This window comes from Poecilia mexicana, unplaced genomic scaffold (genome assembly GCF_051168715.1).
Source record: "Poecilia mexicana isolate PSO_F unplaced genomic scaffold, ASM5116871v1 scaffold_2, whole genome shotgun sequence".
NCBI classification, from domain to species: domain Eukaryota; kingdom Metazoa; phylum Chordata; class Actinopteri; order Cyprinodontiformes; family Poeciliidae; genus Poecilia; species Poecilia mexicana.
The window spans coordinates 11,559,842-11,568,243 of record NW_028263371.1 but is presented as its reverse complement, the minus strand read 5'-3'; the positions used below and the strand labels follow the sequence as shown (position 1 = coordinate 11,568,243).

Genomic DNA, 8,402 nt, shown 5'->3' with positions numbered 1-8,402 from the left:
CAGCAGAACCAGTCACAGTTTGACCTTTGACCTCTGGAACCAAAGCAGATGCCCAGATGATTGTTGAATTTCTTGAAGGTTCTGGTTCTGACAGACAGGAAAACTCCCAGCATGCATCAGGATTCTTGGTCTTCTTTAGAGTCAAAGTTCTGGTTCTGGTCCAGATGGATCTGAAGTCTGTTTCTGAGCAGTTAGATTTACTCAGTTACTTTTACTCCAGTAATCTTTTGTAAAAATGAGCCTTTAGGAGTATTTTTACTACGCTGTACTTTTCCTGAGTACTTTTATTTTGAAGTATTTTTACTCTGACTTCAGTAAATTTTCTGGCTCCTCGACTCGCTGAGAGGAACTTCACTGAATGAAGAACAAACTAGTTTTAGACTAAAATTCACCAGACACACATCTACAGTTTCTGTTACAATTTATACATTTTATTTCGAGAGAAACTGATTTATAAATACATTTACCTTATTTTATTATTCTGACAGTAGGTTATTTATATTAATTAATTTCATTTACTCTTTATAATACCAACATTTCCTCCAAACTTTTATATTTAAAGTTACAAATTTTGGAAATATTTGTTGCCAGGTTTGATAGATTTGTTCATAAACACCAACAACTCACTGAGAGTCGGTTTGGATTTAGGTCACAAAGATCCACAGCAATGGAAGTTCTTCAATAACAGAAGGAGCTGCCTGTTCACTAGATACAAAGAAACCTGCTGTTTATTTATTGACTTAAAAAAGCATTTATACAATTTATCATGAAATACTCATCAAGAAACTTGAGCGCTATGGTTTAAGAGGAGGAGTTTTGCAATGGATGAAAAGTTTTCTCAGCAACAGGCAACAATTTGTGCAAATGGGTGATTTCCATTCCTCATGCTTTGGTAATGGTTGTGGTGTTCCTCAGGGCCCAGTACTGGAACTGGAGATGTACAAAGCTAGAAACAAACTATTAAAATATTCCAAAATTGTTACGGATAGAGTGGGTGGATATGACTATAGAGAAAGCCTCAACTTCAGAACTTCACCTGTTGGAACAACGATGAAAATAATGTGCGTCTCAGTAATTGGTGTGAAGATTTGGATCAAACTCAGAGTTGAAGCAAAGTCCAAGCATGACGTATTTTAAGAAAAGCCTCAAAATGGTTATTATTCAAAGGTTCAGGGACAAACAGGGTGACGAATTTGTCTGGGAGGTGAAATGTTTGTGAAATAAAAATTACTATCATCATCATGTAATTTATAAATATGAATTGATGTTTTGATCAGTGACTCAGAACATGAGAAGCTTTTTCACCAAATCCTTTTTTCCTCTAGTAATTTTTCAGATGCTCCTTTTTCCTTTTCCTTCAGTGAACCAGGCTGAGGTTCTGCTGCTCTGGACCACATTTGGTCTCAGTTTTATCCTCCGTTGTCTCTACAGCTGGAAGGACTCAGTAGTTTTTCCTTCCAGAAGAGTTGAACCCTGAATCGTCTCCTGCTATGAAGTCGCTGCACAGCCAGTTAAAATGCTGCTTCTGATGGCGTCCAGGATGAGTCGGACCCGTTTGATTGGGCCCAGAGGAGGAGCAGAGCGGCTGATGCTGCAGCACCTGGTGTCTGATTGGCTGTGGGAGATCGCTCCATCGTTTGCTCTCACTTTCTCTGCCGTTGGTTGGATTCAGCAGATGGTTGAAGAGAGTTTCCAGCATCAGTTCTGCTCTCAATGCTGCTGGATGGATTTATTTCCTGAACCCTGTGATGGTACCAGGTGAGGCTGAAGGCGTTTGGTCCCATTGGACCCTCTGGTTCCCAGCAGGTTCCTTCTTCTGGTTTTCTGACTCCACAGTGACGACGGTAAACTCGGTCCTGTGGCGACTCAGTTGCTCAGCAGCTGAACATCATCATTTTGAATCATCCATGTTTAAAAGTCAAACAGCTGAGCTCCGATTGGATCAGAACCGCTCTTCATTCAGAACCAGGCTGTGGAAAGATGGCGGCAGCAGAAATACTTTGTTGCTGTCATTGACAGCATCTGCTGATCTGAACTCCAGACTGACTTTGTGTTTAAAAGCTCAGCAGCTTTTATCCACATGTTTTATTCTGCTTTTAGAGAATCTTTCCTTTTTCTCTCTCCTGCTGGTTCGGGTCACTAATGCCTCGTTTCCACTGAGCGCTGCAGCGCATCTCGACCCGGTTCACTCTTTAGTCCGGTTCCATCCTGAAAACGTCCTAATCAAAGGTTAGTAGCTTTCCTTGTCATTTTACTGAGTATTTTAGTTGAATGTTAACAGCTTTGTTAAAAAGTTTGAAGTATTTTTCTCTCCATGTGGATCATTAATACCAAACCTCACAGCTGATATTCATAAACAGTAAGAGAGGCTGAGAGCTGATTGGATATTGATTCCTGATAATCAGGTGGAGCCCAGACTTGATGATCAAAATGATCAACTTTTATCATAATTGCCCTTCAGGCTCTTGTTGATAGTTATTGATTACCAAACTAAACCTGTTGCTGCCAACAGTTTGAACCAGAAGAGCCTTTAGAGAGTCGTAAAGATTTATTGTTCAGTATCTTTTCTGACCGTAGTGAACTGTTCTGATGGATCCGAGTCGTCCAATCAGGACGGACCTTGTTTCCCTCCTTCAGCTGCAGATTCACCATCAGAACCAGCTGCTTCAGTCTCTCACACCATCAGCTGCACTTTGTAACCTGTGGAGCTGTTTGGATGTTGAGAGTTTGGTTTGTTCCTGTTTTTACTGCCTGCTGTAAAATGAATTGCCACCAGGATAATGAAGAGGAATCGACCTTTGACCCTTGCAGTAGGGTTGGCGGCATGAAGGTTAATGTTCAAAGAAGTGGAAGCAGTCAGAAAACGATCCGTCTAGAAATGGAGCCGAATGTTTTCCAGACTAGAAACAAAGACAGAAATATTAAAGCTGAACTAAAGCGATCAGATCTCCTCCCAGGATTTCTGCTGATCACTTCCTGTTTTACTGAACTACTTCCTGTATTGATAAGTTGACAGGAAATGAACTAAATATTAGGGAAAAAAACCCTGAAAAAGTTTAAGCTTAGAGTTTTCAAGCTCAGCTCAGTGTTGATTCAAAGGCAAGAAGACAGTAAAGGTGTTTAAAGTCACCTGGGCAGGGGGCGGAGCCTCAGGTGGAGTCAGGGATCAGATCAGGAGACATGGGGTCAAAGTTCATGTAGCAGCAGAGCAGAGTCTGGATCAGGGTGAGTGTTCACTTCTTCTTGTTTTCCTCCCTCTGGGTTTTCTCTCTGTGGAGGAACCAGAACCAGAACTCGGCCCGGTTCTCCTTCAGCTCTTCACATCTTCACAGGAAACAGACGAAGCTTTGATTTTCTGACATTTGGACTCAAACTAACAGAGAAGCAGGAAGTTCAAACCTTTGATCTCTCAGTGGGAATCTTGGACCGACCCGTTTATCCTGGTTCTTTAGAGTCAAAGTCTCTTTAATCGTCTCTCTGGGAGAAATTGGACTTTAGTTTGGTTCTGCTGCTTGTGTTGTTCTCTTCCATATCATCACCAAAATAATCAATACTTTCATAGATTGATATTTAAATAGATTAAAACCAAACAGCTGCTCCAACCTCTAAATCAGGTCACTTATTTTTCCCATGGAGCCGCATAAGAAACAGTAAATATAGTGGAGGGCCGGGCCGATTTATGTTTTCGCATCCACCTGAATAATGTGTAGTTGCGCCACTGGTGACTCCTTACAAGGTTCGGATCCGTCCCGTCCTTCCAACCAGCGCTTGATGCCCAAAGGAGAAAACCTCCTGCTGCTCCTTCCCTCCTGCCTCACCTGGAGATCCAGGCCGCCGCTGCTGGGACCTTCGTCCGTGGAGCGTCGGCTCCTTCGTCCATGGAGGGTCAGGCGATTCTTCTTAGTGGCTGTGTCCTTGGCGCCACCTGCAGCTCTGATCGTTTCCCTTCTTGCTGCCGCCATTCGGATCACAGCCACGGGGGGCATCTGCCTGCTCCTGCTTACCAGCAAGTTTCTGGAGGTCCATATGGAGTCTTTGATGGTGGCTAGGGATGAGCCACATCTCTGCGAAGTCCTTCTTCACCATTTTCCGGTGGCTCACCCCGTACAGCACTAGCTGTGTGTCGAGGACCTCCCTTGCTGGCAAGTATGGGAATTGCAATAAGCCCTGTGGCCTTTGCCCACAGGTCCCTGGCAGCGCTGCTCTCCCACAGCAGGTGTCTCACCGACTCCGGCGCCACAACCGGGTCGGGGGCAGATGGACATCGCTGACATGCCGCGGGAGTCCATAACGGCTCTGACCAGGAGGATCTCATGAGCCACCATCCATGACAGGTCCTGGAGTCTGTTCGGAAGGACGGGACGGCTCACGTTGCGCCAAACCGTGGCGGCGTCTCCGAACAGGAGGCCGCGCACTGGAGTCACTGGTTCCCGGTCCTGCACAACAGAAATAATAAAACGATTTTTTTGAAATTTGAAATTTATTCGAACATGATACAAATAAAAAAAGAAAATAGTGCACAATAACAAGAAGTGAATAAAAAAAAAGAAAATACAGATATCTGTTTCCCTTAACATATCATGCTCAAAATGGGGTAGGAAGAAGAAAAAAACTTATTAACTCCTACCCCCTAACCACTTGAAAACTTACAGTACTACTGTTATTTAAAAGAAAATCAAAGTCAAGTGAAAATCAAAGTGGCAGTCAGCAATTACTGATATTTACCTATACATTATCCCTTTTTATACTGGTTTATACTAGTTATACTGGTTACTATTGCTTTGTTTTAAATCTTCATCTAATTTGCTCCATAACTTTACACCTTTAATTGAGATACAGAAACTTTTTCTTGTTGTTCTAAAATTGCGGATCTTTAAGTTTGAGTGACCCCTTAAATTATACCCCCCTTCTCTTTCAGAAAACATACTCTGTATGTGCTCAGGTAGCAACTTTTTAGATACTTTGAACATAAATTGAGCCATTTTAAATTCTACAAGCTCGTCAAATTTGAGAATTCTGGATTTTATGAAGAGTGGGTTTGTATGCTCATAATAACCAACATTATGGATGATTCTAATGGCTCGTTTCTGTAGGACGGTTACCGGATGTAAAGAGCTCTTGTAATTGACTCCCCACACTTCACAGCAATATGATAGATATGGTAAAATCAGAGAGTTATATAGAATATGAAGTGATTCAGCATTCAATACATGTCTAGCTCTAGCCAATATAGATATGCTTCTACTGAGTTTACCCTGTAAATGTTTAATATGAGGTTTCCAACTAATTTTGTCATCTATTATTACGCCGAGGAACTTATTAGCAAAAACCCTTTCTAGAGTTACGTCCTCTATTTGAACTTGGATTTCAGTATTTTTGTAACAGTTCCCAAAGACCATGATTTTCGTCTTGTCCAAATTTAATGATAATTTATTATGGTCAAACCATATCTTTAACTTACTAATCTCTGAGGTGACTATTGAGAGAAGATGTTCTAAATTGTCACCAGAGGCTAGAATATTTGTGTCATCAGCGAATAAGATAAATTTTAATACATTGGACACTTTACTGATATCATTTATGTAAAGATTAAATAAAACTGGTCCCAATACTGATCCTTGTGGTATTCCACAGACAGTCTCCTGCCAGTCAGATTCCACATCTCTCAATTTCACAAATTGTTTTCGGCTCTTTAGATAACTCCTCATCCAGTCAGAAACTACTCCCCTAATTCCATAACGTTCTAATTTTTTAAGTAGGATTTCATGATTTATTGTATCAAAAGCTTTCTTTAGATCTATAAATATCCCTACTGCCAGTTTCTTACTATCTGTTGCATTGGTTATTTCTTCTATTAAGTCAGTTACGGCCAGCGATGTTGACCGGTTTGCTCTGAATCCATATTGACTGCTGCTAAGTAACGAATGTTTTTCTATGAATTGTTCCACTCTTTTCTTAAAGAGTTTTTCCAGGATTTTGGAAAATTGTGGGAGAAGAGAGACAGGCCTGTAATTAGTGAAGAGGTGATTATTGCCAGTTTTATACATTGGTTTGACCTTAGCTATTTTCATTTTGTTGGGAAATGATCCTGTTTGAAATGATGAATTGCAGATATAAGTTAGTGGTTTAGAGATTCCTTTAATTACTATTTTAATAGTTTTCATGTCCAGATCATCACAGTCAGTGGATGTTTTATTTTTACATTTATTCACAATGTTTATGATTTCTTCTTCTAAAACTGGGTTGAGATAGAAGGAGCTGGGATTATTCTCAATTTGATATTGCTGAGTTGCAGTATTTATAGTCGTTATTTTTCCTGCTAATTGAGGTCCTATATTAACAAAAAACTATTGAATTTATTGACTACACTTTTCAAATCAGTAATATTCCGTTCATTATCTATAAAATAGTGTGGATAGTTATTATTGTTAGAAAATTTTCTAATAACTCTATTTAAAATCTTCCATGTTTCCTTAATGTTTTTTTTATTACTATCCAGTAATTTGTGATAATAGTCCTTTTTACATGTTTTTATAATATTAGTTAACTTATTTTTATATTTCTTATATTTATTTTCTAATTCAAACGTTCTATATTTTAGAAATTCTCTATAAAGTTTGTTTTTCTTTTTACATGCCTTTTGTATTCCTTTTGTGATCCACTGTTCATTTTTTTGATTACTTTTCCTCTTATATTGTTTGATTGGGCAATGCTTGTTATACAGTGTTTTAAATGTTTTTAAAAATTCTTCATATGCTGAATTCACATCATTCATTCCATATATTAATCTCCAATCGTAGGCCAAAAACTCAGCTTCTAGAGCTTTTAATGTCTCTTCAGACGTAACCCGTCTGTAATGCGTCTCTATTTTTTGATCGTCTGTTATGCACTTAAAGTCGTAGACTATGAACACTGGTAAGTGATCAGTTATATCATTAATTAATATTCCACTAATTAAATTATTTTCCAGCACATTTGTGAAAATATTATCAATTAAGGTAGCGCAGTGCGATGTAAAGCGACTGGGTCTGGTAATTTTAGGATACAGACTTAGACTGAGCATGGTGTTAATACATTCTTCAGTCATTCTATGTTTATTTGGATTAAGAAGGTCAATGTTGAAATCCCCACAAAAAAATATTATTTTTTGATTAATTGTTATAAATTTTTCTTCTATCCAGTTGTTGAATACTTCAATGTTTGATCCAGGGGCTCTATAAATGCAACTCACTAAAACATTTTTCTTTTGTTCCACCAATATTTCTATAGTCACACATTCAAACATGTTGTCCATCATAGTTGACATTGTTTCGATCAACTTATAATTAATCTTCTTGTCAACATATAAAGCTACCCCCCCTCCATTTTTTCTCTGTTCTTACAAACCATTTCATAACCATTGATTTTCAAAGTCTATGCCCTTATCACTATTGAGCCAAGTTTCTGATAAGGCAATAACATTGAAGGTCTGTGAAAGTTGTTGGATGTATTGTTTGATGCTGTCAAAGTTTGCATAAAGGCTTCTGCTATTAAAGTGAATTATTGACAGCTTTTGTTCCGTTTTAATCCTATTGTTGAACTGATCATCGCTGTAATAGTGACAACTATCATTGATGACATTATAGAAATTGTTATCAGGATCAATGTCAGTTTCAATATCTTGCTGATGATAGTTTCTTTGTTGGAATACGGGTAGCTCTATATCCTCATAGGCCGCGATCTGTTGCATGTTTCTCTTTCAGTAGTGACCGTCATCTATATCTGGCTGTCTATCATACATTATTGGATAATTTAGGGGTACTAGTACGTGGATGGGTGATCAACTTATCATAACGTAGGTAAGCAATGTCTCCTCTTTGACGTGCTGCTTTTAAGTCCGGCATTAGTTCCGCCCTCCTTTTCCTTACCGCATCCGTGAAGTCTTCGTTGATGAAAATCTTAGATCCTTTAAGTGCCTTGGTGCGCTGCAGAATAGTTGATCTGTCCTTGTATCGTAGAAATTTCACAACAATGGGCCTGGGTCTGTCTCCTCTAGGTTTACCGGTGCGGTGAGCTCTCTCCATCTCAATCTTATGTTGAAAGTTTAGCTTTTCATTTAAAATAATTTTCATTTTCTCCTCAGTCTCAACCCAAGTCTCATTTGGTGATTCAGTAATTCCATCAAAAACCAGATTGTTTCTCCTTGATTGCCCCTCGAGGTACTCCATTTTATCAGTGATAGTCATCATGCCCTCACATACTTTAAATATGTCTGACTGCACCGTGTCACTTCGGTCCTTGTACTTAACACTTTCTACTTTAATATCGTCAACGTCTTTCTGTGTAAATTGCAGACTGGTTTTAATGTCCTGTAGTTCTCGTGTCATTGCGTCCATTCTGGTGTTAGTAGTGTCCACAATGAT

The 8,402-nt window shown here is 39.1% G+C and overlaps 1 pseudogene; it reads right to left on the bottom strand.

Annotated features, from left to right (window-relative positions):
- Positions 1-3,814: 3,814 nt before the first annotated feature.
- LOC148160404 (uncharacterized) lies at positions 3,815-8,063 on the bottom strand (annotated as a pseudogene).
- Between the last annotated feature and the right edge of the window lie 339 nt (positions 8,064-8,402).